Genomic DNA, 20,744 nt, shown 5'->3' on the forward strand with positions numbered 1-20,744 from the left:
TGGAAAACTGCAGAAATTGGGTAACACATGTGACAAAGTTCCTGCTCTACCTTGGTGGGTCTTGTGCTTATTGGCGGATTTGCTCACCTTGGAGCTTCACAGCAGCCCTCACCTTGGCCGTTTTTCTGAACTTACAGTCCAGGTCGACTCCTCCTGTGTCTGACCAGGAGTTGGGAGGATTTGGGGGGAACCTGGGCCCACCCTCTACTCTGAGTTCCAGCCCAGGGCCCTGTGGAATGCAGCTGTCTAGAGTGCCTCCTGGAACAGTTGTGTGACAGCTACAACTCCCTGGGCTACTTCCCCATGGCCTCCTCCCAACACCTTCTTTATCCTCATCACAGGATCTTCCTCCTGGTCTCTGATAATGCTTGTACTCCTCAGTCCTCCAGCAGTACGCCTTCTCACCCTCAGCTCCTAGTGCCTCTTGCTCCCAGCTCCTCACACACACACACCACAAACTGAAGTGAGCTCCTTTTTAAAACCCAGGTGCCCTGATTAGCCTGCCTTAATTGATTCTAGCAGCTTCTTGATTGGCTGCAGGTGTTCTAATCAGCCTGTCTTAATTGTCTCCAGAAGGTTCCTGATTGTTCTGGAACCTTCCCTGTTACCTTACCCAGGGAAAAGGGACCTACTTAGCCTGGGGCTAATATATCTGCCTTCTATTACTCTCTTATTGCCATCTGGCCCGACCCTGTCACACACATTAAACTTAAGGTTTCCAAATTGTGTAAGCATTTAATAGAAAACAATCATGGCTATGTAAATAGAGTGATTTACGTAGAAGATTGATAAAAATCTGTAAGATTTAATATGTCAGGAGAAGATCATTTACTTTAGAAACAGACGAATGTACAGCTGGTATTTGAAATGTTATAACAAATTATATATGCAGTGTTGTTGTAGCTGTGTTGGTCCCAGGATATTAGAGAGACAAGGTGGGTGAGGTAATATATTTTATAGGACCAACTTCTGCTGCTGAGAGACAAGCTTTTGAGCTTAAACAGAGTTCTTCTTCAGGTCTGGGGAATGAACTCAGAATATCACAGCTAAATACAAGGTGGAGCAGAATGTTTAGCTTAAGTAGTTAACCCTAGAAATATGTTAACCTGAAGAAGAACCCTGTATAGCTCAAAAGCTTGGCTCTCTCACCAGCAGAAGTTGGTCTTATAAAAGATATTACCTCATCACCCTTGTCTCTATAACAAATGATAAGTGTTTATAAAGTGCTGGTCATTCAAGGATCTCGAGACACGCAAAGGAGTTGTCCCTGTTTTGCAGATGAAGAAACGGAGGCTGAGAGAGGTTAACAGAGCTGTACAAACACACAAAGCAAGGCAGTGGCAGACCCCAGAAAGGAATGCATATCTCTGTCTCACGGGGGCAGTATGACCTAGTGGATAGAACACTGGACTCAGACCCAGGAGACCTGGGTTCTATTTCTGGCTCTGCCTCTGGGGACCGAATGAAATCACTTTATCCTCTCTGCACAGGGCTGTCCTTACCCATACGCAAAGTACGCAGCTGCATAGCGCACCAAATTTCCTGGTGCCCTGCGCAGCGGCGTGCTGCTCCAGCCCCTGCTCCGGCTCTTGCCCAGGGCCCCCGCCCCTACTCCCCTGAGCTCTGCAGCCGGGCTGGGCCTGCACTCACCAGCAGCGGGAGTGCAGCAACCCAGCCTCAGCCGCGCTGCTGGTGAGTGCGGGAGGTGGTTCTCCCCTTCCCCCCCAAGCCAGCCCTGCCCCCCTGTGGAGGCCTGGGCCCTGCCCCCCCCCCCGGGTCCCCACAGAGGCCTCCAGCCCACTGGCCTGCCGCCCCTCCCCACACAGGGGGGGCTGCGTAGGGCCCCAGAATTGCTAGGGACGGCTCTGTCTCTGTGCCTACATCTCCCCATCTGTAAAATGGGGATGACACCAACCTTTATAAAGTGCTCTGAGATTCATAGATATTAAGGTCAGAAGGGACCATTATGATCATCTAGTCTGACCTCCTGCACAATGCAGGCCACAGAATCTCACCCACCCACTCCTGCGATAAACCTCTCATCTATGTCTGAGCTATTGAAGTCCTCAAATCATGGTTTAAAGACTTCAAGGTGCAGAGAATCCTCCAGCAAGTGACCCGTGCCCCATGCTACAGAGGAAGGTGAAAAACCCCCAGGGCCTCTGCCAATCTGCCCTGGAGGAAAATTCCTTCCCGACCCCAGATATGGCGATCAGCTGAACCCTGAGCATATGGGCAAGATTCACCAGCCAGATACTACAGAAAATTCTTTCCTGGGTAACTCAGATCCCACCCCATCTAATATCCCATCACAGGCCATTGGGTCTATTTACCATGAATAGTTAAAGATCAATTAATTACCAAAATCATGTTATCCCATCATACCACCTACTCCATAAACTTATTGAGTTTAATCTTGAAGCCAGATAGGTCTTTTGCCCCCACTGCTTCCCTTGGAAGGCTATTCCAGAACTTCACTCCTTTGACGATTAGAAACCTTCATCTAATTTCAAGTCTAAACTTCCTGGTGGCCCGTTTATATCCATTTGTTCTTGTGTCCACATTGGTACTGAGCTTAAATAATTCCTCTTCCTCTCCGGTATTTATTCCTCTGATATATTTATAGAGAGCAATCATATCTCCCCTCAACCTTCTTTTAGTTAGGCTAAACAAGCCAAGCTCCTTGAGTCTCCTCTCATAAGAGAAGTTTTCCATTCCTCAGATCATCCGAGTAGCCCTTCAGTGTACCTGTTCCAGTTTGAATTCATCCTTCTTAAACATGGGAGACCAGAACTGCACACAGTATTCCAGGTGAGGTCTCACCAGTGCCTTGTATAACGGTACTAAAACCTCCTTATCTCTACTGGAAATACCTCTCCTGATGCATCCCAAGCCTGCATTAGCTTTTTTTTCAGGGCCACATCACATTGGCAGCTCATAGTCATCCTGTGGTCAACCAATACTCCAAGGTCCTTCTCCTCCTCCGTTACTTCTAATTGATGCGTCCCCAGCGTATAACTAAAATTCTTGTTAATCCCTAAATGCATGACCTCACACTTCTCACTATTAAATTTCATCCTATTACTATTACTCCAGTTTACAAGGTCATCCAGATCCTCCTGTATGATATCCCGGTCCTTCTCTAAATTGGAAATACCTCCCAGCTTTGTATCATCCGCAAACTTTATTAGCAAACTCCCACTTTTTGTGCCAAAGTCAGTAATAAAAAGGTTAAATAAGATTGGTCCCAAAACCGATCTCTGAGGAACTCCACTGGTAACCTCCCTCCAGCCTGACAGTTCACCTTTCAGTATGACCCTCTGTAGTCTCCCTTTAACCAGTTCCTTATCCACCTTTCAATTTTCATATTGATCCCCATCTTTTCCAATTTAACTAATAATTCCCCATGTGGCACGGTATCAAATGCCTTACTGAAATCTAGGTAAATTAGATCCACTGCGTTTCCTTTGTCTAAAAAATCTGTTACTTTCTCAAAGAAGGAGCTCAGGTTGGTTTGGCACGATCTATCTTTTGTAAAAGCATGTTGTATTTTGTCCCATTTACCATTGACTTCAATGTCCTTAACTACTTTCTCCTTCAAAATTTTTTCCAAGACCTTGCATACTACAGATGTCAAACTAACAGGCCTGTAGTTACCTGGATCACCTTTTTCCCCCTTTCTTAAAAACAGGAACTATGTTAGCAATTCTCCAGTCATACGGTACAACCCCTGAGTTGACAGATTCATTAAAAAGTCTTGCTCATGGGCTTGCAATTTCATGTGCCAATTCCTTTAATATTCTTGGGTGAAGATTATCTGGGCCCCCCGATTTAGTCCCATTAAGCTGTTCGAGTTTCGCTTCTACCTCAGATATGGTAATATCTATCTCCATATCCTCATTCCCATTTGTCATGCTACCATTATTCCTAAGATCCTCTTTAGCCTTATTAAAGACTGAGGCAAAGTATATTGGGCCATTCCTAGATTATCCTTGACCTCCACTCCATCCTCAGTGTTTAGCAGTCCCACTTCTTCTTTCTTTGTTTTCTTCTTCTTTATATGGCTATAGAACCTTTTACTATTGGTTTTAATTCCCTTTGCAAGGTCCAACTCTACTTGACTTTTAGCCTTTCTCACTTTATCCCTACATGTACAAGGCATAATGTGACAATGGTAAAGAAGCACTGAACAAGTCAGTTTCTTAACAGGGAACGTTATTAGAACAAAGGAAACATTTTATCCCTCACTCTCCTTCACGATAGGACTTGTGCCTAGACCCTGCCACACCTATCCCTCCCTTCTGCCCAGTTTTCTTCAGTAGACTTAAAGAAACAGCACACACATCGGCCTATTCCTGACCATGCTGCTTCCCGCTTATGAGAGGTGTGACGAAGTCATTAATTATCCATCTCATTCAAGCTAGACCCTGGACTTCCTAAGTGTTCTTATTTACTTCCTTTAAAAAGTGTTAGGTAGGGGAACCCAGGCTACCCACTCCACTGGGTTCCAGCTCAGGGCCCTGAACCCAGGCAGGCAGAATCAGTCCTCAACAATCCCCCTGTTGAGCTCCTTCCTTCCTCTCTTGATTCTGTAGGCTTCTGCAGCCTGTGCCTCTGATCTGCCCTTCTTTGGGTTGTTGTCACCCGGGGGAGGCTTCTCATCAGCTTGCTGGCAGGACCTTCTTTCTCTAACCACCTTGCTCCATTGGCAGCTGCCCCACCCCTCAGCCCTTTTATTCTCCCAGGTGCTGTCAGGCAGCCAATCAGCATTGGCCGGCAGTTCCTGCACTAACTCCTTGGTTGCTAGGCCCAGGCTGACTGAGACCCAGAGGTTAGGGCACTTGCCTAGTACTCAGATGGCCCAGGTTCAATTCTCTTCTCCACTAGACTTACCATGTGGCCTTAGCAAGTCACTTAGTCTCTCTGTGCCTCAGTTCTCCCTCTGCAAGTAGGGATAATAGCACTGCCCTTCCAAACCCTGGTGGGAGGTGTCAAGGAAGAATACAATAGAGACACCATAAGGTGCTCAGATACTATGGTAGGAGGGTACTGTTAGCACCTTCAACAGATAAAGTACAGAAGAGCATACGATGCACCCCTTAAAAACAGCATGCTTCCTGGGATGACATGGCTCTGTACCCCCCAACACTATTAGCACAATCTGAGTACACTTTCCTACGAAACGAAGAGTAGTAATTCCAGTAGCAAGGATTGGCAGAGTTGAGCCAATCATGTGTATCTCTATCGCAAGTGCCATGTGTGATTAATGGCACATTCCAAAGTAAGCATGACAATATGTCATGCATGCTTTTTCGATTAAATACAAAAGCTTAATTGAAACTTAAGGGAGAATGCCACTAGATCAAGGCCAAAAATATAGGTTTACAAATGTTTTGCAAAGCTAAAATGAATACTTCTTTTCTTCTACGGTGCCTGCATCCTAAATACTAGTGCATGGAAACCTGAAAGGGAGACTAGTCTATTTTTCATGAAGTACAAAAGCCAGTCGAGCAGGAAGGTTGAAAAGTGAACATGCTTTGCCATTTTGTTAAAAGTACATTATTTTGGTTCTCATTTCTTTCCCTTCAGATAAACAGTAAAGGCTGCCTTCATCATACCTTAAAAATATCGGTTGCTCCCCTCTCAAAGTTGTTTGACCTGCTTTTCAAGGTGATCAACTCACTTTTGCCAGTCTCGCCATAAAGCTGCATGAAGACATTTGCATTGGTGCCTGCTGCCCGCATGTCCCCCGTAACTATAGACACCTCATAATTTACCACTATTCCAAAAGAAAAAATAAATGTAATGGAGGAATTAATACACAAAGCTCCTTAGTTTAATTCTGGGGTGGGTTTGCTAATGGTGAAGTGCATAGAATTGCTTTGAGATGAAAATTAATTATTGTCTATAATACACAAAGGATATTTTTTACCATGTATAAAACAATGCATGGCTCCACAGCCAGTGCCTATCTCAAGGGTACCTCCCAGAAATGGCTCTGACACATTCTGCTTTGGTAAAACCACATGCAAAATGTGTCTAATAATACGGCTTTAAAAATCTGCAGCTCTCCAAACTCAAGCTAAACATTATTATTTGTCTGATGTTCTAATTTTACAAGTAGCCAAACTCAGTACAGAGATCAGTCTGAATGATCTAGTGGATACAATATGGGCATGTCTATGCTGCAGCTGGGTGCGTGCCTCTCCAGGTAGAAAAATTCACACTAGCTCTATTCAGTTCGCAGGTTAAAAGTAGCAGTATGAATGCTGCAGCCTGGATCAGCTGCATGAGCTCAGACCTACGGGGTCCAGGCGACCTTGGACTCAGGCTTGCACTCCTCAACATCCACACTGGGATTTTTAGCCCACTAGTTCCAAAGGAACTAGTGCAAGTCTGTCTACCCAGGATGGGAGGCTTGTTCCCAGCTGCAACATAGACATACCCCAAATGTCTACCACTCACAGACTTCCCATATAGACTCTTGGCAAGTCATTCAGAAACTCTGTTGCTCTTACCCCACCTGGAAAATGGACCTATATACATTTCCCTGAAGGGGAATACTTTGGTTGAGAATGCAAGAGGAGTTATTTTACCAGATCCTGAATTTCCTTTCATGCAAGAAAAATAGTCTGGCCTGGTCCAGTAGCGGATGATAAAAATATTCTCCATCAGACCACTGGCTTGTCAGGTCAAGTGAATTTCTCAACTCAAAGTTAGAGGGGTACTAATAGGGCCTTAAAAATTGAACCTCATTGCCACATTAACTATGGAGAGGTTAGAACCTCTCCATCATACAGGAGCAAGCAGGGAGCTACATGGAGCAGTGGGGAAATGCACCACGTTTTTCCTCCTTGGGACATGAGGTCAACTTTTAATCTTGGTTCTCAATGAAAATTAATGTACTGATGTCAGTCAAAACCAGAATGGATCTTCATCCGTATCTATCATAAAACTTCTCTCCTCAAGAGAGACTAGGGACTGAAAATTCAGATGCTGTTGCAAGTCAAGACTGTAATGAACTGGAAGAGCCGTGTGAGGATGCTGCTCTGGAAGAGCATGGTAGCTGCAGGTCAGCAGTGAGAGGCCTTGATGTTGCAGCAAGGGAATCCCAGTGTCTGACTGCACTGAGCCTGGCCATAGCCTAGGTTCTTCCTAGAATCTCAGAAGTCAGATATGGAGGAGACCGATTACATCATCATCTCAGCAATAACCCTGTCAATGCAAGAATAAACCCGAGAGTGTTTTTTTCTTGTGTTTTTTTTTTTCATTTTTTCTCATCTGATTGTAAATGACCACAGCAACAGGGCTTTATCATTCACTTTCACAAACAGTGTGCTGCTACCACTGCCTATCATGCCGACCAATATTGCATCATTGTTTCCTTGTCCATATGTCTGTATCCATTTGTTATCTCTTGTCTTATACGTAGATTGTAAGCTCACTGGGGCAGAGACTGTCTTTTCTGGGTTTGTACAGCACCTAGCACAATGGGGTCCTGATTCATCCCAAGGCCTTTTAAGCACTACAATAATACAGATAATTATTATTAATAATAATATTAATAATAATAACAATAACATCAAATGCTTTGCTCTCTCACATTTCTCAATGGACACAATCTCACTTGGGTAGAGCTCCACCTCCACTTTCCCATCAGCCTCGTCTTTGTCAAGCCATCGGTTGCATGGGAACATGTACTGCCTTCCATGGACAGGAACTGTGATCTGGACACTAGCCAGGAACCAACCAGATCGGAGCCCTGCATTATCATGTCCAATCAGAAGTCGGTTGATCTTGAAAAGAAAAAGCAAAAAGGGGCGAGGGGAACAAGGAAGGCATTTACTTAATAAAATAAAAATCTACTTCCCACGTATGTTCTGTTCTTTCACTGTGTGCATGCAAACCTTTTCTATATGTATCATCTTGTGAACATACAATGTTCCCTTAATCATGCAATTTGGACAGTTAGGTAGCCAGAGAGCCACACTGCACATGGAAACATTGCCTTACATGTGCAGACACCATGGTATCTATGAAAAATCCCTAGTTGCAATTGTAGCAGCCTATTTGAAAATGTGGTTTGTAACATTTTGTCCAAAGGTCAGATTCTATTTCAGTGCAGTAGTTCCCTTAGTACTGTGCTGATTAGTACACAAATCACTTGCATATAATACTGACCCACTTGTAATGAAGTCTTACCTTTCCAATATCCAGTGTCTCTAAAATAAACTCATCCACTCGCCCACGTTCAAAGTAATTGCCTAGGTCATTATCAGAAACTAACAGAGGCTCCTTGCTGGTGTTTGCCTTGTCACCATACAGTTTGATAAAAACTTTAGAATCTGAGCTGGCTCCAGGAACATCTCCTGTCTTCACACTGATGTGATAGCTGACATCTAAAGAGATATTAATGTACACAACACAGACACATGATGCACTGCCAAAGTTCATCCTGAATCACTGAAGCTTGCTGCAAACTAGAATAGAACACAAGCATGAATGAGAGAGGCTTGGAAACATTTGCATCAGAGTCTTGCCCAGAGGAGCAGACTGGAAGGAGCTCATAAACCTATGAGATGTGTTCACCAGCTATACAAGTGGTGAAAAACATAACAGATATACAAATGGACTGAGAATGTCTGATGACAGACCCACAGGGTTAGATTACCACCAAAACACAAAAAAGTAAGCTTTTTAGAAACTGAAGTAGCCTTTATCTACTTTTGTGCCTACAGTTTGATTTTAGCCATTTTTTTTTGCATGCAAAATAATTACTAAGAGCTATGTTCTTGTTCTCATTTAGCAATGTTTTAGGAAATTACACTCTTGATGCCTTAAAATCCTGATAAGGGAGGGTTGTCATCTTTGTCTTGTTTTTTTTTTTTTTTTTTGGATTGGCTGAAATTCAGTGTTATTCAATGGAATTCACCCTGCACAGGAGACAAATGTTTAAGGATCCAATTTCTAGTCACACAAAACAAGCCATTCTTAAAATGTTTTAAAAATTCTTTCCATTACACAAAAATGTAGCGGTCATCCTCTTGTATGCAAATTAATGCCATTCATAAACTATGATTTAAAGATCAGAGATTTCCCCCCATATGGCCCAGCACACATTTCTTAGATGTTATTGGTATAAATATTGTAGTTTTCCTGTTAATTTAAACATAAATAAATAGCCCAACCCAAAGCCTTCTTCATCCCAGACCAAACTCACTTTTCAGGATCGGTGAATCCCCAGCCGGTACTAACTCTCGAACAATCTGACCATCATCCTCATTTTTGTCAAGCCATCTGGTTTGCAAATAGAAGTAAGTTATCTCCTAATATTTACCACATTCAGGGTTTTAAAGGTCCAGACAGATACAGTATGTAACAAAAAGTAACACTGTGTAGATAAAGTGACATTTTTAGGTGGCTATCCATCTGTGAAGAAGACGAGACCTAGTTAACATGAGTGTGATCTAACCCTGCAGCAGTCACACATTAGTCTAAATTCACCAACAGCTAATATTTTCAAAAGGTCCATCTTCCATTTGCAACACAGGTAGAGGTGCATCTATTGTGACTCGCATTTGCATTTACATAGAAGGTGTAAATTCAGCAGATACAAATCACTCCGGCAAACAGGCTGGGCCTTTTGAAAATCTTGCCCATTATCCAGAAATTCTTATTGTCTTTTATTCTGACAATAATATCAGATATGGCTATTGACATCTTTTCTTATGACTGCCGATTCCTTTATCTTTTCATCCTACGCTTTCTATGGGTAACCAGGAAACCAGACAAGAGCTGAATTATATTTTTGGACCTTGCCTCTCGATTTCAGAGCTGGATGTGCTGTGGAAGTAGCATGCTTCACCCTGGAGTGCTAACACAGGAGGGAGGGAGGAATATATTTGCATCACAACATTCATGTAACAGCAAATCATTAGGCTAATTAGAGAGAGAGAACTGGCACAAACAGAACTGTGGACTGAACAAGTGCTGCGCAGAAGCAAGGCAAGTTTCCCCACACTGTCCTCTGTCAATGTACTCCATCCTTACCCATTACACAAAGGGAGAGGGCAGTTCAGTTTCCATCATATTCAATCTTCAGCTTTGCTGCTGTGACTGCTATTACAAGGAAGCCAATGAGAGCGGATGAGGCGGTGGTTTTAGAATGTGGACAAATATCAACCAACAATTAGAATGAGACCATCTTTTCCTTTCTCATAGGCCAAACACTCATCAAGCTGTAACACCTTCAAAGTCACTACCATCTGGATTTGAATGGTGATCTAGAGATGAAGGGATCCAGAGCCAATGATCAATCCCCTGAGCTACCAACTCCCTTTCCCACCAGTTTTGCTAGTTTTTTTTTAATTTGTCAGGTTCTAATTCCCTCCATCTGAAAAAAAAAAGAGTTAGAATCTCCTTTCTGCACCCACCCCTGCACACAGAAATAATATCAGCACAGGTGCTATGTGGAAGAAACAGCAGTTTGCAGGAACACCAAACACGAAGCAGAACTCAGAGTTGGCAACAGCCCCAGGAATATTCTGTAGCCCAGAATTCATAAGGGGAACATGAAATAGCCACCAGGATTTTGCAGCAAGACTAAGTGCCCGGCAGCATGCAGAAGAGAGACACATGTAATGCCATTCCCCCCACCCCAGTCTCCCCACTAATCTTTTGTTGGTTGTCGGGTATGTAATCTACCCAGTATTCTTCCCTTTCACTCTGTAAAACATGTGGCCATGTGTGTTGGAGAGGTTTAGCGGTAATTATATCAGCATGAAGAAATATCAGTTTAACACTGTGGTAGGTTATCAGGTGCGATGTTCGCCCTTGTTGGTGAGTGAGATGGACTGTAGGGATATAGAAGCACAGCTATCTGTGTTGAAGAATGAGAGATTGATGTAAAGAATTGGAGCCAAGTGTGGAGTGTATGGAGGACACATGAAGAGCGTACCAGAACATGTGTCTTACGGAAGGAAGTCTTTGTATTAGTCATTGGTTTGGGGTTTTTTTACCTGTTGCAACTGATCCTTAGTACCTGTGTGTTGTGTAGTCCTTGATGTTGATTCAGTGGTCCCACTCTTGGACAGGTATCCAACAACTAGGGAATTAAGTCATCACAAAAGTCAAGATGCCTCTGCATACATGGAACTTAAATGGGGTGCCCCCAGAAAACAGAACTTAATTTCTGCCCACCCCATGATCCTCTCAATTCAGAATGCCCTTCAGAAAGAGAGAAGCCCCTGGGATAGCTGACTTTATGCCAGCTGCTTTTTGTGCTAATCTAGCATCAGTCATCTTGGAAGCTGCTTCCTCTGTTGCTGGTGTATATGTGGTTGTTTTTGTATCCTTCACTGTTGCTGGTGCAATCACCCAATATGGAGTGAATCCAAGGACACCTCCTGAGCCAAGGTGAAAGAATCAAAATGTCTTCCACAAGAAACAGAACTTTGGGTGCAGAAGGGAAAATATTAACTGCTTCCCTGGTGGAGAAGGGAGTGCCGCAAGGGAATTCATGAAGAAAGACTGCTCTGGAGAAGAGCTTTGCTCTTTGCCGGGGGCTACTGATGAAGAGGCAAGGAAGAGTTTAAATCAGGTGTGGAAAGCTTGCTACAGGCTGGTGAAAGAAAGATGGGGATAGACCACCAACAGAAATGACTTAAGGCAGCTACCATTGCCCAATCTTGTGTTAACCAAAAGACTAGCAGGCTGTGGCAAGGACACCGTCTCCTCAAGCAGCGCAAGATGAAGACGTGTGAATAATAATAGATGAGTGATTTTGATTTGCAACACATTCTTGTTTCTCCTTTTCCCGCACAACGTGCCATTCAAATGTTGTTCCACTGGTGTCACAATGGAACGCCATAAAGCACTTGTATCTACATATTTGTCCCTTGTACATCAAGCTCAAGGTACCTCCCATGCCCAGCAGCAAGGTTTGCAAAAATTCGGAGGGACAAAAGAACTCTGTGTATAATGAACAAGGTTTAGAATGATGTCAACTAGGTTATATATAAACACATGACATTAATGGATCAACACATTCTAAACACATCAGGCCATTTAAAATAGCATTCATTCGACCTAACAGCCAAAGTACTTCTTGTACAAAGTGCTTGTAGAAGCATTTGGTTTGCAATGTAAAATCATCAATAATCCCTAGGTAGTTTACATACATCTGTCCACATATTTCTAACACACACATACCTCAGTCTGGTACCACTCTGAGCTACACACACTATCAGGCTAAAATGATGTTCTGTAATCCCATATTGCACAAATATTTACAAAACACACAATGATGTGAAAACCACAAGAAGTTCAGAGATTCGGGTCAGGTTTGGACACTTATCCAAAGCTTATCACAAATATTCAGATTTCTTGGGTCTGCAAAGCTCAGCTAGAAATATCAAGCCATATTCCCAGCCGGTATAAAATCATTTCAACGGTGGTATAATGATTTACACCAGCTGAGGATGTGGCCTAACATGAGATTGGGCTGTCTTTGATTTCCATTTCATTTCTGCCTGGGATATTATGAAAGCAGCCTCTTTTACTGAATGTCAGCTCCTCCGCTCCTGTCCTTGCACAAAGCCCCAAAGTGAAAATGAAAAATAAAAAACTTAAGCTTTGATCCTCAATATAGGTGTGGTTCTAGGTTTGGGTGGGAAAGGTGGTTCTTATTTGATTCAGCCCTTTCATTTATCCTTTTTATTGTGAGCACTATTTATGTTTATAGCACCCAAACTGTAAAGTACTTATAATATACAGATGGCTTCAGTCATTGCACTGAATGGTTCAGTGATTCACTTTGAAAAAATCTGAATTATTCTAATGTCAGAAAGTCATAAAAAATTTCAAGGCATCTGAATGATGAGCTAGCACTCTGTAAAGAACACTCAGATATTAGAGAGACAAGGTGGGTGAGGTAATATCTTTTATTGGACCAACTTCTGTTGGTGTGAGAGTCACACTTTTGAGCTTACGCAGAGCTCTTGGAAATGTACTTCAAAGGAGCATTTTTAATGCACTGACTCTGAGAATAACTCTGAGCCATTACATTTTCTTTACAGCAACTATTTTGGTAGTTTAAAGCACAGGACTGGGAGACATTACTCCGGGATTCTAGTCCTGGCTCTGCCACAAACTCACTGTTAATCCATTTAGTTTCTCTGTACCTCACTTTGCTAATACTCCTTGTAGGACTGTTGTGATTTAATTAGTGCATCTTCCTCCAGTGCTACATAAATGCTTATTGTTAAAAGCTTTTAAATTAATAAAAATCTTAGCCACGTGTTTATACACGTAAATGAGAAGAACAAAACAGACTTCAGTGTGTTACATGGAAAGGAAATCCATGTTGGTGTCCTTGCGGCATCAGACATCATGAGAGCTGTGTAACCAGCACCCCACAATGGAAGTATTTCCTATATCTTAGTGCATCCAGATCGGTGGGAGAAGGTTTAGCATCTTCTGCACCAGTATAATCTGTTCCTGTTGGAAGAAGGTATTTGTGCTCTGGCTCTGCTGGATCACAGCAGAAGCAGCTGAGCTCAGAGCATGTCCCTGGACCAGTCCTAAATAACAGGACACAGCAGAAAAAAAATTATTTCCCCTGGACTTTGTCAATGTGCTATAGGTAACAATTGAACATGATAAGGCCACAGAAGAGAAGGGTGATGGGTACAACAACATATCCACCAGCTGGCAACAGATTGACTGAGACAAATGCTCTCCCTGGCCTTTCTGAACTGTAGTCTCTACCTCTCATTACCACTTGCTTGCCTTGGCTCATTAAGAAAGGGCTGCTCCTCCTAGCCAGGTTTCTAGAAGTATCTGTATCCTGGAGGAGCAGGCCTCTCTGAATGATATCCAGAGCAGCAAGGGAATTGGAGGTATCCCTGGCCAGCAGGAATGGAAGCATCCAAACGCTGCTGGTCATGGAGAAGTTTATTCATTCCTATGGAGGATGCAGTGGGTGAGCACCTTTGCCTTCAGATACTTCCAGCCTCCACGACAACTGTAGACAGTCATTCTGCTCCACTTTCTCATGATCCTGCAGAAGATGCAGGCACCAGAGGCAGTGGTAGGAACAGTACTCCACTTACTCCCACTCTGTTGGTCATGTGACCATTTCCATCTGAGAGGAACAGATAATGGTGGCACAAGGACAGCAAAACAACCCATGTGAGTGACAATGGTCTCACTTGGACAACAGATCATGGAAAACACAAGAAGAGCAGAATCCAGTGATTCATGGTGTGAAGGCTGAATGTGCAAGCTGGATAGTCTACAGTCAGGTCTTAATTTGCAGCCTCTTGTTTATGGTTGTTGTTTTTAACGGTCAATGAAATCTTTTCTTCCACAACTGGATGGTGTGCCAAGTGCTTTAGCGTAACCTTACTAGAACAGGATCTTCATCCCAAGGGGATGAAGGCCATTAATTAAGTGGCTTCAGTCATGAGGTTATTCAGAAGTAGCCATTAATGTGAGCTATATGTATCACATGGCTAGACTTGTGAAGATCTCTGAAGATACTCAGCATAACAGTTCTCAATGTGGACATTTCATGTCCAAATCAATGCCTGTCTGGTTACTATATTGTGAGTTAACTTATTAAATGGGTATTAAAAAGTGGTAACATCATAACATGATGGGTTTATTTTGTGGTTAAGGGGGCTATAATTTGGAAACTTGCCCAATTTTTGCAATGAACATGTCGCATCTCGTGTCAAATTCTACATCACTGGCAAGTTGGCTCTGCTCTCTGTTATGTGATGTGGCTTTAGTAATTCAGTGGGCCTCATTCTGAGCTCACATTGTTTTACACTGACTTCAGGGGAGTAATTGCCGGTTATACCAACATGAGATCAGAATCAGACTCAGTGGCTTTACCTTTGTTGGCAATTTGAGAATAATCATATTAGTATATAAAATTCTACCAGTCCTGTGGGAAGAGCATGCCTTATATTTTTAAAAACAGGAATTCATTGTTATTCCGTGGAATTCACCCTGCAAAGCATGAAATCCTCTGCAAAGAAAGGTGGGATTTGAAGGACCCAGGACTCTGTGTTGAAGCTGTGTCTGCAATGTTTCCACCTAGCTATTGATTATTTGCACTCTCCACACTGAGGCAGATACTGGCTAGCACTTGTGTGTGGGATGTGAAAATGAGTGCTAGCTATAGCTTCTCCAAGGGAAGCTTCATACCTTCTTTCCGGCCACTTATTGTCTTGAGGAAAGAGAAGAATACATTTGTAACTTGCCTGGGTGGCAGAGTCACGGGCCCTTTTCTCTTCAATTCCCACCTGCCCTTGGGCGATCTGCACTTCCGTTCCAGTGGTGAGTTTTAATGACAGCATCTTATCGATTTTGCATACTCCCAACAAGAGACTAGCATGCCGCAGCTCTCAGGATCATGGGACATGCATGTGGGGGCAGAAGAAGGCCCCCCATCTGCAACAAAAGTAGGAGGCTGCAGAAGCAATGCGAATGTTCCTGCAGGAGGAGGTTGCATTGACATTGGATTCATCACCAGAAGGTTGCATTTTGTCTCTGGGAAATCCTCAGCCCCATTGGCTGTAAAGTTTATTCTTCAGATTGCTGCCTATTTAGTAGGAGAGGGCCATATTATACTTAATCTCCCAATCCACACATTTTGCTTTGAGGCCAAGCAAAAAAATTATCTGGCAGGATTTAGATGAGCTCAGAAGAGTCCAAGCCTGAACGGTAATGAGGCTCTTGGAAGTGTGACAGATCAGTAAATACAGGCATCATTTGAGAGCATCATTTCCAGTACCTGTGGCATGGGAATTCCACAGCCTGACTTTCTGGCTGCCCTTCTTCCCTCACTATCACTTTGTCAAGGTACCAGCCACTGCTTCCTCCTTTGCCGTCATGCCCTATCCTCACCCTCCTCACCTGCTTCAGAGTCACTGCTTCAATGTAGAACTCATCAGCCTTTGACAGAGAGAAAAAGAAACAAGATTAGGGAATATTGCTCCTAAGAAACAAAACGAAACACAAGCATTTATTACTGTGATCAAACCAATCCCAGAGCTGCAGGATGGAGAAGATCCCTCAGAAGCAGGTGAATGCATTAAGTTCAAGTTAATTTACCAAAGAATGAACCGGAACATCTGTGCTAGACTCATAGGGTGGGATTGATAAAGCAACGGCAGCCAGAGCTTTTGGGTGCTTACTCCTACCCATAGTCTCATACCTCCCCCTAGTAGGGAGGAAGGATGGTCCAGTTCTAAGGGTGTTGGCCTGGGATCTGGGAAACCCAAGTTCAGTTCTCTGCTCTGCCTCAGACTTCCTGGGGAGCTAGGGTAAATCTCTGTGTGCCTGAGTTCTCCAACTATAAATGGAGGTGGCACTTCCTCACCCCAGGGGGCACTATGAGGATAAATACATGTAAAGATTGTGACGTGTTCAGGTACTCCAGTAATGGGGCCATATAAGTACCTTAGACAGACATATACACAGAGAGGACCACTGTAGTTTACCGTGCTCCTGATGCAATCACAAGGGCCCCTTGCTTTAATGCCTGGTTAGGCAGGAGAAAATTGGAGGGAACATAGTGCTGTTGTGCATTTGTCTCTTCTCTCCACAGAAAGCACAAATTTGCTGCTGGTGGCGGCCTGTCTTTGTTAATGTCCAGATAGAGGGTTAGGAGGGTGACAAATTTTCCCAACCAAGAAAGAGTATTACAAAAATATCAGCCACTACTTTCAAAATATGTTTTAAAAGATTTCAGCAAAACTGTCCTTTCAAAAAAAGGCAGAAAAACATACTACTGAACTTTTAAGTGTTAAAAATAATGGGTGTGCTTGCGTGAGCAAAAATTACGTACATAAGAAAGGGTCACAGGATCAGACTCACAAATACCTATTCACTGATCAAAACCTAGCAGGTTTGACCTAACTTAATGAAGTTGGCTATACTGGACCTGATTCTAAGATCACTTAGCATACACTGGTGTAAATAAATGAGCATTTACCATACTCTTGTATAAATTAAGTCAATGAAATTACATCAGTGCAACCTGCTAATGTATAAAAAACTAAATTGGTTTAACCCTTGCTTACATCAGTTTAGCTTGCATCGGTAAACTACCTGCTTAAGCGAAACTAATATAAGATAGGGTTAAACTGGTTTAAGTGCATCTAGATTAGAGGTTTGCACTTTTTTATTTTTACTTATTTTTGTTTTTTATTTATTTTTAATTTTTAATTGATTGATTAGTTGATTAAATTTATTTAAACTATTGCATTTTTTTGAATGGACATGTTCTGTTTGGTCAGAGTTAAGCCCTGTATATCTTTCTGTTTCACTCACCAGCTTTCAGTGCCAAAAGAACAATTATTCTTTAATGCATCCCAGGTTAGTTTATATAGTCTGGCTGCTATTACAGTATGAACAGGATTTCTAAAATTTATTTTTGCTATTATCCACTATTTATTTCATGCACATTGCCATACAACTCATTCTTATAAGTCAGAAACTAGGTATTATCTGTGCTTAAAATATGTTTCTGGTGGAAATGAACTATGATGATTATGATTTTGGAACATCACAGAAACAGGCTTCCAAACTAACAGAAAAATGAGACTTGCTTGGCTATCATTTGGTAAGAGGTAACTTTTCCTCCAGTTTAAAAATTATTACTTTGTAGACTGGAATAAATCATCCCATATTTTTAAAGTTCCTCTTACATTTTGGGCCTACTTTTCAAAACTGGGCCTATAAATAGTGTCTGAAAAAATATGTATGTGCATACATTACACTTGCAAAATGCACATTTGCATGAGTAAATATGCAGTTGAATACACAGTTTTCAAGCACAGCTATGCATCCTGCCATGCAAATACCAACTGTGTGCACAACTACAGGTTTTGTAGACACAATAAGGGCTCAGTTCTGCATCCTGGGAGCCCCCAAAACTCCCTGTGACTTCTAAGAATTTCAGTGGGAGTTTGGAAGCTCTAGAAATGTAAAATCAGGTCCCATCTGTGACTGTATATTTTGCAGGAACAACGTAAATGGCCAGTTTTGAAAATCTCACTTTTCCTATTCACATTTTCTTGCCACTTAAAATTTTTAATTAAAAATGACTTAAAAAAATCCACACACAAATGGCAAATTTGAATGATTCTCTGATCAGATTCTCAAATTCTTCCCTTAGAGATGCATGCCTGGCTTTTAACAGCTTAAACTGAAAACCAGAAATCCAAAGTGTCAGGCACAATTGAATGCATATTAAGTAGGTTGACCCCATGGGTCAAATCAGTGCGTTATTTGCTTGTTAATGATGCAGTGGCCTTACCTACTAGTAAGCCTTTCTATTATTCCATGCTTTGCACAGAAGCAGTGCACAGTCTCCATCCCTGGCCCTGGCCCTCCAGGGAGGACAGAAAAACACACGATATTCTGACAAGAAAATAACTGCATGAAAATGACATGAAAATTTGGTGTGGCAATGCGAGTGGGGTGGAAATGAGAATAAAACACACAGAAGAAACATTTTATTGAAGAAATAAGGTGCAAATGTGAACAGGAAAGGTAATTAACCATTGGAACAACTTACCATGTGGTGGTTTCTCCATCATGGGCAACTTTTAAACCAAGATGGGTTTTTCTAAAAGATCTGTTCTAGTTGAAACAGTAATTAATTCAGGGAAGTTCTATGGCCTGTGTTACCCAGAAGGTCAGGCTAGATTATCGCAAATGGTCCCTTCTGGTTTTATAATGAATTTCTGATTTTTACCTGCAACATTCTGCTCTTCCCTCCCCTGCCCAAATATCCTGCTCTCCCCAACATCAGATCATGGGGGAAGTCTGTCTTTCATTGTTGGAGGACTGATGAGTTTCCTAGAGTTTCTCCTCTCCCGGAAACCATCACAACAGTCAACATTCAGCCTAGAGACCAAAACGAGAGTCGCTTCATTACAGGATGCTATGAAAGTGCTCACCGCAGTCTTCCATTTGTGTGTGTGGGTCTTTGTCCAGCTAGCTGAGAGACAAGGGGCATTGCCCCTTTAAGGACTCTCTATAATGGGTGAGGAGGTAGGGAAAAGCTTACAGGGATGGACAGGAAGAGTAGGAAGCAGTTGGGGCCAGGTCAGAAGAAGGTAACTGCTCTGCCCTTCCTGCTGACCAGAAGAATGGAGGCCAGGGGTATTTATATCCCATGCAACCTTGGGGAGGCCCTCTTTTAACTTCATTGGACTCACATAGCAAAAGGACTGGGCCCTCTCTTGACCCGCTGTGGGCATTACGCTCATTGCCCTTTTCCTTGAGGCACTGGGAAGGAATTTTCTCCTTACTGATGAATTGGCCAAGGCAAGTTGGGTTTTCTCACCTTCCTCACAGCAGGTCTGAGACCATGTGAGAGGGAGCAAGGGCGGGGGCGGGGGTGCAACTAATACCACTTAGTCTGTAAAAGTTGTGGTGGATGTCCAATGCAGATACTCAGTACGGAAGGGACCATGGTGATTGGATAAAATGGATTGGAAAAGGAGATGATGGAAAGTGTCCCTTAAGGAAGCTGAGTAAGAGGGGCTTGGAGTTCCTGTGTCTCATAAAGTGGGGAGCTTGACCCACTCTCCTTTTATAGTGCCCTTACCCTTCTTATGAGAGGAGGGAGGCGGGGTCCCAGCAGCAGGATAGCTGGGACTTAGTTGGGGATCATGTGGAAATGATTAAGGAAAGGATGATGACCTGCACTGTACAATTGGTTACCAGGTACTCCCAGACATTTAAAGTGAATAAAATTACAACCTAATGACATCACATCCATTGCCTCCTGTCTTTCTTCTGGTGTGTATGATAATGACAATGTGTATGATAATTGGGGTGGGCCATTTCCAGTGCAGATCCAGGGTTTGGCAGGAGCGTCTGGGGAGGGGGGGGGATTGGGAGAAAACAAGGGGAAATAGGTTACCTTGGAGTGGGGTGGGGGGAGGTATTTTTTCATGCTTTGTGTGTATAAAAGATCTTCTACACTTTCCACAGTATGCATCCGATGCAGTGAGCTGTAGCTCGCGAAAGCTTATGCTCAAATAAATTGGTTAGTCTCTAAGGTGCCACAAGTCCTCCTTTTCTTTCTTCTGGTGTGGCCAGACAATGCACATCCAGACATTGTCAAGCAAAGGACACTCCTCCCTCTCACCATCCTCCTCACCTAACCCTCTCTCCACTCAAAACCTATCAGGACACCTCTGCCATGCACATGATTTCCACTAACCCCCATTGTCCCAAGAAGTATCAGTGCCAAGCTTGCAGCTGAATCTCCTGAGGTTGCAGCGGCTCCTATGCCTCAGTGCAACATGTAGCTCCTGTGATATCAAGATAGTGTCGGCAATGTTTTAAAACAGTCCTAGGAACTACATCCCCCCAACCCAATTCCCAAAGGAGCTCAGTTAGTTGCCAACTGTCGCACTTTTTAAGCAGCATGCTCAGACAGGCTTACGGGGCCACGGGGCCAACTTACACTGCCTTTCTCAAATTTATTCATGGTGTTTATGCTGTTATAGAGGATACGTTCCCCCGTATCTCCCTGGTCCCCAATGAGATTGACAAAGACGTTGGCGTCTGTCCCGCTTCCGCTTACTGTCCCAGTGCAAACGGTTACCCGGTACTTTATCACTGTGAAGACACAAATTAATAAAGCAACTTCAGAATGCAACTTATTGTAACTGAAATTTATTTCATTTTCCATAATTAATTCCAAACATTCT

This window comes from Lepidochelys kempii, chromosome 5 (genome assembly GCF_965140265.1).
Source record: "Lepidochelys kempii isolate rLepKem1 chromosome 5, rLepKem1.hap2, whole genome shotgun sequence".
Classification (NCBI taxonomy): domain Eukaryota; kingdom Metazoa; phylum Chordata; order Testudines; family Cheloniidae; genus Lepidochelys; species Lepidochelys kempii.